Source organism: Carcharodon carcharias, chromosome 1, assembly GCF_017639515.1.
Source record: "Carcharodon carcharias isolate sCarCar2 chromosome 1, sCarCar2.pri, whole genome shotgun sequence".
NCBI lineage: Eukaryota > Metazoa > Chordata > Chondrichthyes > Lamniformes > Lamnidae > Carcharodon > Carcharodon carcharias.
In genome coordinates this window covers 240,090,252-240,108,859 of record NC_054467.1, presented here as the reverse complement: position 1 = coordinate 240,108,859, position 18,608 = coordinate 240,090,252, and the positions used below count along the sequence as shown (strand labels likewise).

General features: G+C 40.4%; 1 protein-coding gene across 8 annotated transcripts in view; it reads right to left on the bottom strand.

Moving 5' to 3' along the window:
• The window catches only part of ctnna2 (catenin (cadherin-associated protein), alpha 2), a 1,471,852-nt gene that overhangs the window by 1,448,544 nt on the left and 4,700 nt on the right, over positions 1-18,608 (bottom strand). The gene's annotated exons all lie outside the window — the stretch shown is intronic.

Genomic DNA, 18,608 nt, shown 5'->3' with positions numbered 1-18,608 from the left:
TGCAGGAATGTGGGGTGGAGGTTACAACTTGATCAGCTATAATCTTATTGAAAGGCAGAGTAAGCTCGAGGAGCCAAGTGGCCTACTCTTGCTCCTTATTCGCATGTTTGTAAGTAAGATCACAGCACAAACAGATGAAAAGATCATTTGGTCCTTCTTAGCTCATCCATCCAAGAACTACGTTTGGAAGTCCATTGAGAGTTGATTGCTCTGCTTACTGATTTCAATTCTGTATTTACATTTGACTCAAAATGATTTTTAAAAAGTTTATTTTTTTTATTCATTCATTGGATATAGGTATTTTTGGCAAAGCCAGCACTTATTGTTCATTCCTGATTGCCTTAAGATGTTGGTGAGTCACCTTCTTAGAAGCAACTGAGACACTTGCTAGTCATTTTAGAGGATGGTTAAGAATCAACCATACTGCTGTAGGTCTAGAAGCCAGACCAGGTATGGATGGCAGAATTCGTCAACTGAAGAACACTAGCAAACCAGATGTGTTATGGCAATCCAGTAATTTCATGGTCACCATTACGGATACTAGCTTTTTATTCCAGATTTAGTTAATTAACTGAAGCTAAAAATGTCCAAGATGAGGACTGGAATTTGAACACATCAATGGACTTTTAGTCTGAGCCTCTGGATTATTGTCCAGTAACATAACCCCTATGCCACATACCTCTGATGTGAAGTTATATTCTAAATTGTCTCTCCTATATGACAAGGAATCAGTTTCATGGGTCTTCTATAAAAGACATGCATGCTACAATGCTCAAAGTGAGGTTAGGCCAGACAGTATGGTCTGGATTTTAACCTGGAGGCAAGTTCTATGCAGAGGGTGTTGTAATGAGATAAGGGAACCCTTAAGAGTGGGATTCCTCAACTTTTATAGAACTTAACTACAGAATGGCCTAAGGTGTCAGACCACCCACAGGCAGCCCGATTGACAAGGCCAAAGCCAGAGAGAGCAGGCAGGTGTATTCGGAAAGTGCGAATGATTGAGAGGGAATCTTGTCAGAGAGTGTTGGTTGGGGCGGGAGCAAACAGATCAGTTGATGACCATTTGATCAGTGATGTTCACTGGGTAATTTGTTGGGCCTGGAGGAAACATTCCTGCTCCTCCTGGCCCACAAGCAGAGCTGTAAAGACACTTTATTCATGGATTCAGCTCTCTGATCTCTTTGAAACTGTTAAGTTTTCCGAGGCCCATGAAACCCAGCCACCTCTGATTTAAGAGTGGAATAATTATTATAATGGAGAAATAGAGCTTCATTGTAATATTTTAAAAACAACCACGCTGAGCAGCCTGGTCACAAGGGAATGCATTCAATGCAAGTTTGGTCCCTGTTTCTTGCATTTCAACTGCAGACCAGATTCCAGACTACCTGTTTTTAGGTAGTTAAAGAGCTCTATATAGCAAAAATGATAACTGGAGAACAGCATGTTCAACACTAAATATTTCAACACTTTTGCAAGTATTGCCCATCAGGCCCAAGATGATTAAAGAGTGAAAGGTTATGATATGCCTTAGTTACTATTACACTGATTAGTGGAAACGAAGAGTCACAAATTTAAGACAACTACAAAACAGAGGAAAAAGATGGTTAGAAAGTCTTCTTTAAACATAGAATATGGAATTATCCACCACACTTCCCATGTACTTCTAAAAGAAAATTTAAAAATTGCTAAAAACTTAAAGGATTTGAGGAGACAACTGCAAAGCGGGCTTAAACAAAATGACTTTTTTGACAAGGAAGTATTCAATGAACGCTATGACATAGGAAGTTCTGAGGAACAAAGGGACTTTGGCGTGTGTGCCCATAGATCTCTAAAAGAGGAGGGGCACGTTAGTGGAGTGGTGAAAAAGGCATATGGGACACTTGCCTTTATCAATTGAGGCATAGATTACAAAAGTTGGGAAGTCATGTTGGAGTTGTATAGAACCTTGGTAAGGCCACAGATGGAGTGCAGTTCTGGTTGCCACATTATAGGAAGCATGTGATTGCACTGGAGGGGGTACAGAGGAGATTCACCAGGATGTTGCCTGGGATGAAACATTTAAGTTATGAAGAGAGGCTGGAAAGACCTGGGTTGTTTTCGTTGAAGCAGAGAAGACTGAGGGGCGACCTGATTGAAGTATACAAGATTATGAGGGGCATGGACAGGGAGCAGCTGTTCCCCTTAGTTGAAGGGTCAGCCACAAGGGGGCATAAGTTCAAGGTGAGGGGCAGGAGGTTTAGGAGGGGATGTGAGGAAAAGCTTTTTTACCCGGAGGGTGGTGACGGTCTGGAATGCACTGCCTGGGAGGGTGGTGGAGGCGGGTTGCCTCACATCCTTTAAAAAGTACCTGGATGAGCACTTGGCACATCAGAGCATTCAAGGCTATGGGACAAGTGCTAGTAAATGGGATTAGATAGGTAGGTCAGGTGTTTCTCACGTGTTGGTGCAGGCTTAGTGGGCCGAAGGGCCTCTTCTACACTGTGTGATTCTGTGACTTTGTTTAATCTCAATTGGTTTCTAAGCTACCTATCCAAAGATACTTTGCAATTCTGGTCAGCAATTCCTTGAACAATTCCTTCAACAGAATATACCATCTTTGTAGAGATTGCAAAAGTATACATTGCAAAACTATACAAAGTCCAACTCTTGTTTTGTAGTCCTACCTGACTATTTCTCTTCCCAACTCATCTTTTGAGCATCTGCTTTAACCCAATCCATTGTTTTAGGTTTTACATGTTTCCCCCTTTTTTATTTTCTACTTTCTACATTTAGCTCATCTATTTTTTCCACTTTCATTATTCATAACTAAATAATCCCCTTGTACACCTATCAACATACTGTTGAAGTACACATTTTAGGAGCTCCATTTTCTCCTTTTCATTAAGTATTCAATAAGGTTTTACAAAAGAAGCTATCACAAAAATTTCGAGCTAAAGTGATTGGGGTAATATATTAGCATAGAAGAGGGATTGGTTAATAGACAAAATAACAGTAATCAACAGATCTTCAAATTGACAGGTACAACTAGGATACTACAAGGATCAGTACTTGAGCCTCAGCTATTTGTAATCTACGTCAATGGTTTAGATGAGGGGAGAGTGTTTCATGTATCCAAGTTTGCTGATGTTACAAAGTAAGCTGTATGGAAGACAGAGACTGCAAAAGGATATAGGTAGGTTAAATGAGAGGAAAGTAGAGTATGTGGAAAAATAGAAAATCACTTTTTTTTTAAAATGGCAAGAGACTATGAAATCTTGAAATTTAAAGAGAATCACAAAATTAACATGCAGGTACAGCAAGCAATTAGGAAGGAAAATTATATGTTAGCTTTTATTACAAAGGAGCTTAATGCCAAAGAAGTCAGCCGAGAATATATTCAATGACCCAGCCTTCACAGCTCTGTCGAAGAGAATTCAAAAGATGAATGACCCTCAGAAGAAATTCCTCACCTGTCTTAAACAGAAGGCCCCTTAATTTGAAAAAAAAATACCTTGAAAAACTCAGCAGGTCTCAGCATCTGCGGAGAGGAACACAGTTAACGTTTTGAGTCCGTATGACTCTTCAACAGAACTAAGGAAAAATAGAAGAGAGGTGAAATATAAGCTGGTTTAAAGCGGGGAGGGGGGACAAGTAGAGCTGGATAGAGGGCCAGTGATAGGTGGAGATTGCCAAAAGATGTCACAGACAAAAGGACAAAGAGGTGTTGAAGGTGGTGATACTATCTAAGGAATGTGCTAATAGGTGATTTTAAGGGTAGAAAGCAGAGAACAAGGTACAGATAGCACTAGTGGGGGTGGGGGTGGGGGGAAGGGGTCGAAATAGGCTAAAAGGTAGAGATAAAACAATGGATGGAAATACATTTAAAAATAATGAAATAGGTGAGAAAAGAACATTCTATATAAATTATTGAAAAAAAGGGGGATCGGAAAGGGGGTGGGGATGGAAGAGAGAGTTCATGATCTAAAATTGTTGAACTCAATATTCAGTCTGGAAGGCTGTAAAGTGCCTTGCCGGAAGATGAGGTGCTGTTCCTCCGGTTTGCGTTGAGCTTCACTGGAACATTGCAGCAGGCCAAGGATGGACATGTGGGCATGAGAGCAGGGTGGTGTGTTGAAATGGCAAGCGACAGGGAGGTCTGGGTCATGGTTGCGGACAGACCAAAGGTGTTACACAAAGCGGTCACCCAGTCTGTGTTTGGTCTCTCCAATGTAGAGGAAACCGCATTGGGAGCAGCGAATTGAGGTAAGTGCAAGTGAAATGCTGCTTCACTCTGATTTGTAGTTGGTTCTAGCAAAGCCTCCTTACTTTTATACTTCATCCTCCTAGCAATAAAAGCCAACATTCCCTTTGCCTTCCTAATTATTTGCTGTACCTGTACGTTTCTGCCTCCTACTCTTTAGCCTATTACATTACCACTGTTACTTTAATGTGTAGTTTCAAATAGTTAAAAAATGAACCTGTAATCTGGATCATGACCCTCACTTGACCTGCACTGTATGCTCCCATCCAATTTGACTCTTCTATTCAAGTAGCACTTACAGATCTTAATACATTAATCTAGAATGAGTGGTGCCATTACAGATTTAAAAGGTCATTGCTTCATTAAGAACAATTCACAGTAAATTATACTAGCAATGCAACTGTATTGGACCTGCAGTACTAATAGCTTGTTATAAAATTACTAAACCCAATGACATATACTAAAATCTTCGATTTACCTGTACAAAGATCTGTAATGGAAAATGGCACTGTATTCTAAAACGTCTTAAAAGCAAAATGCTGCAGAAGCTGGAAATCTGAATTAAAGACAGCAGGAGCTCTAGCAGCATCTGCAGAGAGGGAGAAAGAGAGAGAGGAGTTAATGTTTCAAGACCAAATGACTCTTCTTCAGTTCAAGAGGTGTCATAAGGACTCGAAACATTAACTCCATTTCTCTCTCCAAAGATTCTGCCTGACCTGAGTTTTTCCAGCATTTTCTGTTTTTATTTCTAAACTGTCCTAATTAATTAAAGTCTTTAAAATAAATAATTAAAACATAACCATATAATTAAACATAACCATACAAATAACCATATAATTAAACTCTAAAAATTTTGTCTGTGAACAATGCCACTAGAGTTCAACTAATGCTTAGAAAAAATATGAACTAATAGTTCTAGGCATGTCCAGTATTAAATGAATTACAAATATGGAATTCTAACTTTAAGGCGTCAAGTAAATCCAGGTCTCTTCCAATAGAAAAAACAGCAACATCTTTCCTCCAACAATTTTATTCTGCCCAAAAAAAGTCAATTCTAGTAACACTTAGAGCAGTAAAGGATCACAATTCGGTACTGCAGAAAGTTCACATTATCACAATCAATAAAAATAAACATGTTTTATCAGCTGAAACAAAGCATTTTTGTTGGTCTTCGGGTAAAGGCAACTGCCAACTTCCATTCTTTCTGAATCAATTGAATTTATACTGTAATGTTAACATAAAAATAGAAATAGACTAGAAAGAATCAAATCAGATGATCCATATTGATATGATGAGTTCAGCTGTTATTCGGAATAGCAGCAAAGTGGTGAATCAAATTAAAATGCTTCTGGAAGTCAATAAAGAGTATAGTACAGTAATAAAATGAAACCATACTACTTGGGTTTTAGTTGACTCTCTGATTTTCTGTCCATCGTATTGCTTCCTCTTCATTAACTTATCATTCCGCCCTTACATGATGTCAAGCATTAACCATCATGGGAGCAAAAGACACAAATGAAATGAGTTATTGGAATTTCAGAATTTTAACAGCACAGAAGGGGGCCATTTGGCCCATCATGTCTGCACCAGCTTTCCAAATGAGCATTATGACTGAGTGCCATTGCCCTGCCTTTTCCCTGTACCATTGCACATTGTTTCTATTCAAATAATCATCTAATGCCCTCTTGAATGCCTCAATTGAACCTGCCTTCACCACACATCCAGGCAGTGCATTCCAGACCCAAACCACTCGTCGTGTGAAAGTATTTTTCTCGCGTCACTTTTGCTTCCTTTGCACATCATTTTAAATCTGTGTCCTCTCAATCCTAATCCTTTTACAAGCAGGAACAGTTTCTCCCTATCTACTCTGTCCAGCCCCCTCATGACTTTGAACAGCTCTATCAAATCTCCCCTAAGCCTTTTTCTCGCAAAGGCAGACAGTCAAAAATCTGCAATCTATCCTCATAGCTGAAAGTTCTCACCCCTGAAACCATTCGAGTCAACCTCTTCTGCATTCTCTCCAATGTCTTCACATCCTTCCTATAATATGATGCCCAGAACTGTAGACAATATTCCAGCTGTGGTCTAACGAGTGTCTTATAAAAATTCAGCATAATCTCCTCACACTTGTACTCCATGCCCCTATTAATAAAGCCCAGGATACTACATGCTTTAACTGCTCTCTCCACCTGTCCCACCACCTTCACTGACCTATGCACATAGACATCCAAGTCTTTGTGCTCCTGCACCCCCTTCAAAATTTCTTTCCTTATTTTATATCATCTGTCCATGTTCCTCCTACCAAAATGCATCACCTCATATTTCTCTGCATTAAACTTCATCTACCACCCATCTGCCCACTCCACCAACTTGTCCATGTCCTTTGAAGTTCCACACCATCTTCCTCGCAGTCCACAACACTCCCAAGCTTTGCATCATCTGTAAACTTTGAAATCAATGGTGAAATGGTGATGAAAGGAGAAGTAGGGTGAAGTAGGGCCAATTAGGGACCAAAAAGAGGATTTACAGAGGCATGGCTGAGGTGTTAAGTTAATACTTTCCATCCATCTTTACCTATGAGGCAGATGCTACCTTGGCCATGGTGACAGGAGGAGGAAACTCGGTCACTAGAAGGGTTTAAAATTGATAAGGAGGTGGTATTGGATAAGCTGTCAGTACTTAAAGTTGATAAGGCACCAGAACCAGATGAGATGCCTCCAAGAATATTAAAGGAAACAACAGTGGAAATCGCAGAGGCACAAACAATAATCTTTCGATGTTTCCTGGATTCGTGAGAGGTGCCAGAGGGCTGAGAATTGCAAACCTTATGCCCTTGTTCAAAAAAGGTTGTAAAGATCTGCCCTGCAATGACAAACCAGTCAGTTTAACCTCGTGATGGGGAAGCTTCTAGAAACAATTATTCAGGATAGAATTAATAGTCACATGAAAAAATGTGGGATTGATTCAGAAGAGTCAGCATGGATTTGTTAACGGAAAATCATGTCAAGCTAATGGAGTTTTTTGAGGAGGTAACAGGGATGGTTGACAAGGGTAAGTATGTTGATGAAGTGTATATGGACTTCCAAAAGGTGTTTGATGAAGTAGCAAATAACAGAGTTGAGGAAAGTTATAGGTCATGGAATTAAAGGGACTGTGGCAAATAAGTTTGCGGACGACAAAATTTGGGAGAATTGTAACTGTGAGGACAGTGTAGAGCTTCAAAAGGACATTGACACATCAGTGGGGTGGGCAGATTGGTGGCAGATGAAGTTCAATGAGGGGAAGTGACAGGATAAAAATAAAGGATACTATTCTAAAAGGTGTGCAGGAGCAGGAAGACCTGGGTGGAAACGTATATACATCATTAAAGGTGGCAGGACAGGCAGAGAGCTGTTCCTAATGCAGACAGTATTCAAGGCATCAATAATAGGGGCATAGAGTACAACAGAAGGGAGGTTTTGATGAACTTATATAAAACAACGGTTAGAGTTTAAATAGGGTATTGTGTACAGTTCTGAGTGCCACACTATAGGAAGGGATGCGAACGCATTGGAAAGAGTGCAGAAGAGCTTTATGAGAATGGTTCCAGGGACGAGACATTTCAGTTATGAGGAAAGATTAGAGAAGTTGGGACTGTTTTCCTTGGCGAGGAGAAGCTTGATAGAAGTTTTCAAAATCATGAGGGGTCTGGGCAGAGTAGATAGGGAGAAACTGCTCCCGCTCATAAACGGATCGAGAATCAGAGGGCACAAGTGTTTTCCAAAAGAAACACATGTGAGGAGGTGAAAAAAAAGAACTTTTTCACAGTGAACAGTTAGGGTTTGGAATACACTGCCTGGAAGTGTAGTGGAGGTAGGCTCAATCAAGTAATTCAAGAGAGCATTAGATGATTCTAGCCAAATTGATTCTGTCCTTGAACCCTCCAGGACATCTTATTTTGCCAACGTTGCAATGCTCTCCTTAACCAATACTGCCACCCCTCCTCCTTTCCTATCTCTTCTGAACACCTTGCACCTGGGAACATTTAACACCCAGCTCTGCCCTTCCTTGATCTAGATCTCTGTTATCGCCACAACAGCATACTTCGACATGGCAATCTGCACCTGCAACTCCGTGCTATACTCCTTGCATTCACATACATGCATAGTAACCACGATTTAGATTTTGTCACTTTCTCCCTCACCCCGAATTTAATTAGCTTACTATTCTCTATACTAGTACTATCTGTCCCTCCCAGTATTTTGTGCACCCTGGTATTCCTCTCTAATATTTTCTCTTGGTTCCCACACCCCTGCTGAGTTCATGCGGTTAGGAGGGCTTTAAACTAACAAAATGCCCCACAAGAAACTCAGTTCCAGCTTTATTCAGGTGCAACCCATCCATCTTGTACAGGTGCCATCTCCCCCAGAGACAATCCCAGTGTCCCAGGAATCTAAAGCCCTCCTTCCAGCACCATCTTTTCAGCCACGCATTCATCTGCCTTATCCTCCTATTTCTGTAATAACTGGCACATGGCACTGGAGAAATCCGGAGATTACTGCATCTGAGGTCCTGCTTGCTAATTTTCTACCTATCTCCCTAAATTCTGATCGCAGGACTACATGCCCCTTCCTACCTAAGTCATTGGTGCCAGTGTGGACCATGATCTCTGGCTGATCACCATCCACCAGAAGAATGTCCAGCAGCCGCTCAGGACATTCTTGACCCTGGCACCAGGGAGGCAACATACCATTCTGGAGTCACGTCTACGGCCACAGAAACGCCTATCTGTTCCCCTAACCAATGAATCCCCATCACTATAGCTCGCTCTTTCTTCTTCCTCCCGTCCTGTACAGCCGAGCCGCTCGCGGTGCCACAAATGTGGCTCTGACTGCACTCCTGAGGAACCAGCACCCTCGCCAGCTTCCAAAATGGAAAACTGATTTGCGAGCGAGACCCCAGAAGACTCCTGCTCTACCTGCCTACTTCTCTTGGACTGCCTGGTGATCACCTATGTCAATGTGGCAATCCACTTGTTAAAAGCAGTTGCTAGTTAAAACAGGTGATGGTCATTGATTATCCCATCTAAATAGAATAAAAAGATGCAGCTGGAATACTGTGTGCGGAAGTCAGTAGCACTAAGGAGTTGTCTTGAAAATAAATCAGCTTGAACCAAAAAGACCAGCCTGGATAATTCTTCCACCAGATTATTGTGGATAACATGGTAGCAGAGGATGAACTTTAAGCTTTGCTGACTGATTGCTGTATATGAAGATTTCTGCCTCAATCCTCTGACAGAAAGGAAGTGCACTATTGCTGACAATTTAAGTTATGGAATTGCAGAAGGATGGTGTAAAATCACAAGTTTTGATTATCCACCAATTCTTCTGACTCTGAACCTTATCAGCAATGGAAGGCTGAAGTTGAAATGTGGATCCAGGTTACCTCTATACCCCAGAAGCAAGGTATGGCTTTGACGTTATCGTTACCAGCAAAAAGTAAGATAAGGAGTAAGGTATTTTCAGAATGGAAAGTGGATGATTTGGATCATGACGAGGAGTTAAACCTTCTGCTACAATTTTTGGATAAGTTTCACAAAAAGAATGAGTTATTGGAAGCATATGAAGCTTGGACAATCTTTGATAGGTTTAGGAAACCAGATGATCGTCCATGGAAGAATATATCAGATTTTGATAAAAGGTACAGGAGGACACAGATTTGAACTCAAAATTCCAGAATCAGTATTAGCATTTAAGTTACTGGATTGTGCTTGCATTTCCCATGTTAATAGTCTTTTAGTACTAACAGGGGTTCAGTTCAGAGAGAAAAGAATCTCCCTTAGATCAAGTGGCTGCTGCCCTAAAAAAAATTCTGGGTAAAAGGTTGTTCCCTGCCACTTTCTTAGCAAATGCGAACAACTATGCTGTAAAACAAAGGATAGAGGATTCAATGGTGGCCGAATTTCAAGGTCAACCAAGCATTAGACGAAGATTCCAATACAAAGATGGGGTTAATGACACGAGGTCAGAACATGGTTGTAACCCTAGGCAATTGGAGTGTCGGGACAAAAAGTGTGTCTGGGGCGGTGACCATTGGCATTTAAACCCAAAAGAATGCACGAGAAATGGTTAATCAGTGTTTCCGGTGTGATTCCCAGTATCATTATGCAATGAACTGCCCACAACGAAGGAATCGCACATTTGAAGTGACCCACGAGAAGGATTCATCTGAAAATGGTGATGCTGATTGCCATGATGGAATTGTATTGATCAGAGAGTTTGAATCCAGTGATGAGTGTCTTGATGATAGATTCCTTCAACTGTGCAGTTCTGGACAGTGGTTGCACTTTTAGTGTGCAGCATGGACTGACTTGACTGCTATCTGGAGTCTCTTGATGAGGTAGACCGGCGGAAGGTCAAGAAATATGAAAGCTCTACCTGCTTCAAGTTCGGAGGTGACAATACATTAACATCCTCCAAACCGGTGGTCCTCCCTTGTAAGATAGCAGGGATCAATCTGTTTACCGGTACTGATGTGGTTTCTAGCAAGATACCACTATTGTTGAGTCGATCTGTGATGAAGGTGGCTCAGATGACACTAGATATGAAGAATGATAGAGCAGTCATGTTCGTAAAAACTGTGGATCTACATTTTACTTGGTCAAGCCATTACTGCTTGCCACTAAGGAAGCCAGAGATTTAACAAAAAGTTCATGAAATTTTGTTAACTGCTGAGAACAAGAATTTGGTGGACAAAAAGATGATGGTTTGGGAATTACATAGACAGTTTGTACATCCGATGCCACAGAAACTAAAGGCTTTACTTAGAGATGCGGGAGTGGTCGATATAGGATATGACAACCTAATTGAACAAATCACTGCTCAATGTGAAATTTGCCTTAAATATCATAAGACACCGCTGCGTCCTGTTGTGAGCTTGCCACTAGCCAGGAAGTTTAACGATGCAGTGGCAACTTGAAAGTTTGGGACAAGGATAGCAGTATTATTTTTTACTACACTTCATAGATATGGCAACCAGATTTAACCTAAACACATAGTAAACCTAAACATAGTAACCTAAACACATACATAGTAAAAACAAAAGGGCCATTGTCAGTAAAGTCATGGAGAAATGGGTAGGAACAAGATTAGGAACACCAACGAAGTCCTTCACACATAATAGTGGGGAATTCACCAATGAGGAATTTAGAGATTTGTGCAAAAATTTAAGCATCATAGTTATGCACACTTTAGCTGAAAGCCCATTTAGTAATGGTCTTTGTGAAAGAAATCATGCGGTAATAGATTACATGCTACATAAAATATTAGCTGGTCAACCAACATAGATTGTAAATTGCAAACAGTGCTAGCATTGGCAGCGCATGCACAAAACTCTCTAAAAATGGTTTTGTGGGGGGGGGGGGGGAGAGAGAGAGAAGAGTGGGAGGAGGAGTATAGTCCCTACCAGTTGGTGTGCGGAAGAAATTTGAAGTTATCTTCAGTGTCATCAGATGCTCCCCCTGCTCTAGAAGGGACTAGCATTAGCTCCACCTTTTCTACTCATCTGAACACCTTGCATGCAGGCAGACAAACTTTCATTAAAGCTGAGGTTTCGGAGAAAATTTGGCAGGCCCTACGGCACTGTGTAAGACCATCGGAAATGCAGTTTAGATAAGGAGACATGGTATATTATGAAAGGTAAGGCCAGAAAGAGTGGAAAGGACCTGGCAAGGTAATAGGGAGAGATGGGAAAATAGTAATTGTGCAACACGGCAATCAAACTGGGTACATTCTTCGCGGTTAATTGATACTGACTATACCTTTACAGGTTCTAAACAGGGCATAGAACGGGAGGAGGCACCATGCACTTCACATACACACGCGCACGTGGTTATGAGGAGCAGATGACGGCACATACTTTGTTTATAGTCAGTCAACCCTGTAACACTGAGGTACAGGATAATGCTATTCATCCAAAAGGGCAACTACCCAAAGTAGGAACAAAGGTAACATACATGCCAGAAGAGACCGGTGTGTGGAGGGATGCCACCATCATAGGGAGAGCAGGAAAGGCCATTGCTAAATACAAATATTGGCTAAATGTGCAGGAAACAAGACCTATTGATTGGCAAACTGAAGGAAAGATGAGGAAACTCAGAAAATGCAGGTGAGTATTCTGACAGTGGACCAGAAAGTGATTGCGACCCTAGAAAAAAAATCACGGACTTACAAACGGGGATCTGCTCGCACAGGAGAAAGATCATATAGTAGTAGTCCCAAAAGGGAGAGGAATGCAAGTAGAGGCCAAAGCTTAACAAGAATGACAATTAGAGAGCAAGCTAGGAATCTCATTAGAAGTAGAAGTCCTTATGACCAAGAGATTCTAGTATTCGTTAATAAATTGGAAAAGTAAGCTGATAAAGGAAGCCAAACAGAAGGAGTTAGAAAGTTGAAAGGAATTTGAAGTATATTCTGAAATACATAACAGAGGACAGCCAGCTTTATCTCTCAGATAAATCTGTACAGGAAAGGTACCCCCAGACAGCACATAGAAGGCTAAAGCAAGATTAGTAGCCCAGGGCTTTGAAGAGAGACTAGGAGATCAGGATGTCAGATTGGACTCGCCAACTGCAGGGAAAGTGAGTTCAAAGATTTTTTTGTTGGTATTTTGGCAACCTATTCCTGGGAGTACAATCGATTGATATAAAGGCTGCATTTTTACAGGGGGAGAAGTTTCAAAGGGAAGTTTTTTGAAACCGCCCAAAGAAGCCAGGGATGTAGAAGGAAAGCTGTGGAAATTGAACAAATGTGCTTATGGATTAAATGATGTGTCAAGAGTTTGGTATTTTTCTGTGAGGTCTGTCCTGTTGACAACAGGTTGCATTCAGTTAAAGGCAGACCCTGCGATGTTCTAAATGGTACCATAAGGAGAAACTATTTGGAATCTTCATCATGCATGTTGATGATTTCCTGTGGGGAGGCTCTGTAGAATTTAAACAATGGGTAATCAAGATAAAGGAGGAATTCAAGGTCAGGAGTCAGGCTTCAGGGGCCTTTAAATACATAGGCTTGGACATTAAGCAGAGCAAGTTAGGAATGACATTGAATCAATAATCCCATCCAGAAAATGTTAATCATATCCTAATAATTCGTGGTAGATCCTCACAAAAAGGGGATCCTGCTACGAAGGAAAAAATGGAACAGTTGGGAAGCTGGATTGGGCAGTTGGTCTGGTTGTGCACTCAGACTAGGCCTGACGCTAGTTATAATGTGTTGGAGTCGAGAACCACGATGAAACATGCAACAGTTGAGCAAGTTCTGAGAGCAAATCAAACACTTAAAAAAAAAAATTAAATTCTGAAAGATGTGTGCTCAAGTTTCCAGCCTTGGGTGATCCAGAAGATATGAGGTTGGTCATTTTTAGCGATGCTTCACATGCCAATCTTCCAGATGGGTACTCTAGCACAGCAGGGTTTATCATATTCTTGGTGGGAAATGATAAATGTTGCCTACTGGCTTGGGACGCCAAGAAAATAAAAAGGGTAGTGAAAAGCACCTTAGCTGCTGAAATGCTAGTCTTGGTAGAAGCATTAGATATGGAGGTTTACTTATGTAATATTTCTGTCAGCATATTGGATAAGGGGCAATGCTGGAAAATTTTGCCCATAGAATGTTATATTGATAGCCGATCTATTTGGGACAACGTTCATTCCACAAAAATTGTCACTGAAAAAAGGCTACAAATAGACATAGCCAGCATAAAAGAAATGTTAGAGAAAAGAGATCTCTAAGATAAAATGGGTCGACAAGTCACCAACAATTAGGCTGTTTTACGAAAAGAAGTGCCTGCTCTAAGAAATTATTAAATGTATTGGAAGGGGGGGTGTCTTATTTTATATTGATGCAATTTTTTTTGTTTTAGAAGTGTGTGTGTGTGTGTGTGTGTGTGTGTGTGAGAGAGAGTGAGAGAGAGAGAGAGAGACAGTGTGTGTGTGTGAGAGAGTGAGAGAGAGAGAGAGAGAGACAGTGTGTGTGTGAAGTGAGAGAGAGAGAGAGAGAGAGAGAAACAAAACATATATGATGAAGTTTTATTTTCAAAGTTTTAATTTTTAAATAAGGGCAATCTGTCAATTAACTTGTTAAAGACAACTGCTAGCTAAACAGGTGATGGGCTTTGATTAACTCATCTAAATAGAATAAAAAGATACAGCTGGAACACTGTGTGGAAGCTACCTGGAAGTCATTAGCACTGAGTCATCATCTTGAGAATAAGCCAGCTTCAACCAAAAAGACCAGCCTGGATTAATTCTTCCACCACAACCTCTTATTGTGAATAAAAACCCATTCCCTCCATCTCCAGGCCCTTAAGCTACAGTGTAACCACCTCTCTCAATGTGCTATCCACATAGCTCTTACCCTCGCACTTGCGCCAGTGACTCCAGCTGCCGCTTGAGCTGTGAAACCTGGAGCTCACGTTTCTATAGCTGACAGCACTTCCTGCACATGTGGTCAGCTAGGTCAACAGTAGTGTACATGACTTCACACATATTACAGGTCACGCATTGCACTCGACTGAGCTACCCTGCCATGTCTTACTTCTACTTCCCTAACGTTAACTTTATTCTATTCTAGATTATTTATATTACTTTCTTGTATTGGCCTTAAAGTTCTCTTATTCCTGGCACTTCAGTTAAATCCAAGTATAGCTACGTGTTTAAAAATATTACACTTTTCTAATTTACTCACCAGTTCCTATTTACCAAGGCTACTGCTCTTCTTTTGAGGAAAGGTAGAAAAAGAAAGGAGCACCTGCACCCTTCTCACTGAACTCCCTCAGTCACCAAACTCCAACTGAAGAACTTGACTGCAGCCAAAAACAGCACTCTAATGCAGACAAAGTCAGCACTATAAGATAGCCTACTTTTATACTCTCTGAACCTTGCCTCTGAAAACCTGATTATGCCAGTTATCTATTTAACTAGTTGCAGCTGCAAGCAGAGCCTGTGAGAGCCCTGTTTTAAGCTGGACTAAAACTCACCTTCTTCCAACCCTAACTGTAACTTTTAATTAATTGCGAAATTAAAGGGAGACTAGACTTGATAGAATTTAACCCTTAAGTTCCCTCAGTCACCAAACTCCAACTGAAACACAACTGCAGCCAGAACCAGCACTCCCGTGCAGAATTTAGATTATCAATTAGTTTGGAACCTTTACCTGCTTTAAACATATTGAAATTGTACAAAAAACAAGAATACAACCACAACCTTGAATATATAATAAATAGTAGATGAAGGCATTGCAGCCAAGTCAGATTCTGCCCTCATTTAACATATAGGTGCCAATACAGCCCATGATTATATTTTACCATGTGAGATTGGAGTCTGTCAATTATGAAAATTACAATGGGAGACTTGCATTCTATTACATATAATGTACAGCACAAACAGGCCATTCACGTCAACTATTTCTTGTCGTATGATCCGGCTAGGGACTGTTAACATTTAAAAAGAAATCTGAATACCTCACTTTAACTAGAACTACATTACACAATTTCTCTTAACATTATTCTATCGAAAACAAGCACTATTAATTAACAATGTAGTTTATAACTATATGTAATGCAGTCAGGTTTACTTCTTACTTCCACAAGAATTCCCATAAGAGACACATCAGGCTGAATTTTACGTCCCGTAGGCAGGCGCACGCCCAATACGATCAGGCATAAAATCGCAAGAAAACTTGCGCAATATTTCGCTTGGCAGGCACACGCCAAAGTCAGAAGTGTGCCCGCCGACAACGAAGGCGGCAATTAAACCGATTAACGGCACAACTCTCTCCGATTTATTGTGGCCCGTCCAACATTACGTTGGTGGATGGGCAAATCGGCCTTTACATTTTATCAAACCTCAACCAAGGAAGTGATAAAATTTCCGTTATGAAGTAAATAAAAATCTGGACAGCACTATTATCAGCTATATTTTCAGGTGCCTGATTGTGATGCATGGACTTTTTTTTTTGCAGCTTTTTAAACTTTTATTTGATGATTTTCAGGTCTGCAGCTCCCTGCCTTCAGGGAGCTTTCTCGCAGCGCTCACCTGCGCCCTCAGAAACACCCTTGCCTGCCCTCTTCCTGTTCCCACACCCCAGCAGCACTGACATGTTCAGCCAGCGTGAAATCGTGGTTAGGAGCCAATCACAGTTGGGGGCCCGTTTCCCAACTGCTCCTGGGCCTGCAAATCACACGCACCCGCCAAAGGTAAAATTCGGGCCTTCGTTCTTAAAATAATTTACTTCTGTAGGGCCCACCCAACAGATGAACTTTTCACAACTCCAGCTAGTCTCAGAGGCAAAACATTCATTTACCAACTATTGACTGTGGATGTCTCTGTCCCTTCTTCTGGGTACTTTTCCAATACTTCCAAGCTAATCTGCTTGTTGCTTTATTTACAAGATGTGAGGAACTCACTGCAGAATCTTGCACTAGTTTCAAACCAGGCAATCTTCAAGTTTCTGTTCCGTCAATATTCAAATGGAGATTAAGCCTTAACGGCATGCCACAAGTCAAGATTGAAATTAGTTTTTTTTAATTCTGCTTACAGTGCAGGTCTATCTAACTGCCAAGGTCTAAACTGCAACTAAACTAGCAAGCACCCAGATAAATTGAAACCAGAGAGCCTTCCTAAGCTCCACTCATGGTGACATAGCCTGCTCTGAGTTGACCTCAAACCGATCTTTCGATTAATTTTCCCTCATTTACATTTTCTTCTTTAATCTGAAGTAAATGAGTTTTACAACCTTTCAGAATTCAAAAGCATTCAGTAAAACAATTTATTGCAGAGATTACGTCTCCAGTTCTTTAGCTAAGCAAGCCCATCTGCTGCTTCAGTATCTTCCCTTTCTTGCTGTTAACCTAACTACAAGGCATTTTCTAAAACACCATGAATTATATAAATAAGTGTACCCATACAATTATAAACATACACAATTATAAAGATGTATATTTAAGACAAATCCATTCACAGTAGTTAAATAATATCTTGAAAATTGATCCGCATATTGAATGTTACCATAAAAGCAAAATACTGCGGATGCTGGAAATCTGAAACAAAAACAAAAATAGCTGGAAAAGCTCAGGTCTGACAGCATCTGCAGTGAGGAATACAGTTAACATTGAGTCTGTATGACTCTTCATCAGAACTAAGGAAAAAAAAGTTCTGATGAAGGGTCATACGGACTCAAAACATTAATGGTATTCCTCTCTGCAGATGCGGTCAGACCTGCTGAGTTTTTCCAGCTATTTTTGTTTTTGAATCCGTTACCATGATTGGTTTGGCCACCTGAAGGAGTATTTTTAAAGGTATTAGAGGATGTAAATGTTGGGCTACTCAATTTTTGGCCCCAATTTAGAGAAAAATTTGAGGGTGCAATGAAGGATATATAAATTATCAGATTCAGAGAGTTCAATAGCACCAAGAATACAGAAAGTGTAGGGTGAAATTAACAAGTAAATTAGGAAAACAAAGGGGCATGAAAAATATTGACAGGTAAAATCAAGGAAAACCCAAAACTATTTTATAGATAGTATCATGAAGCTATTAATATATATATTATTGAACATTATTTTTTTTAAAAAAGGGTTAGTCTGTGGGTGTGTCTTAATTGGATTAAAGCCAGCTAGTCTGGGTGCTTTGATGCGTACTAGTTTTGAGATGTAAACAAGGTAGAGAGCACTTGCATTTTTTTTTAATAGAGTATTCAAGAAATGGGGTGAAATCTGACACCGAGCTAGCAGAGACCGAGCAATATGTTTATATTACTAATAAAATTAGTACTATGAAAGGGGTTTTTATTGTTAGAAGAGGTGGAGTTCAGAGGGGCTAATGATACAATGAGAAGTTACATTCAATGAGCTGTGCTGGATACAACAGACAATTTTGTATGTGCAGAGCAGAGGCAGTGTAAGATCAAAGTAGCTGTAAACCTAAAACTGTCTCCATAGGAACCAAAGAGAGGGGAACCTCATTTTGAATTTGTAAAGTGAAAATGCTTTGCCTGGTGTCTGCTTAAGTCTTTGGGTGCCGCTGCCTTAAATGGAGATTAGTTTGGGAATTTGTTAAAAGTTATGATAGTAGTAATTTGTAGCCATGTGTATATATTTAACTTGTGTAAATTAATAAAATGTTTCATTCAGTGAGAACTAGGGGTCTGATTCATGAATTTAGAATTGCAACTCAAGCAAACCTCTTAAAAATATAGGTTATGAAAGTTGTTTAAGTTTCCCTCTGGGATTTTTAAATACTTTAGTTTTACCAAACTGCTGGGTTATAACAATACATGAAATGGAAGAGGAAAAGCCAAGGGAAGAGCAGGCCCGATTCAAGACCAAATCT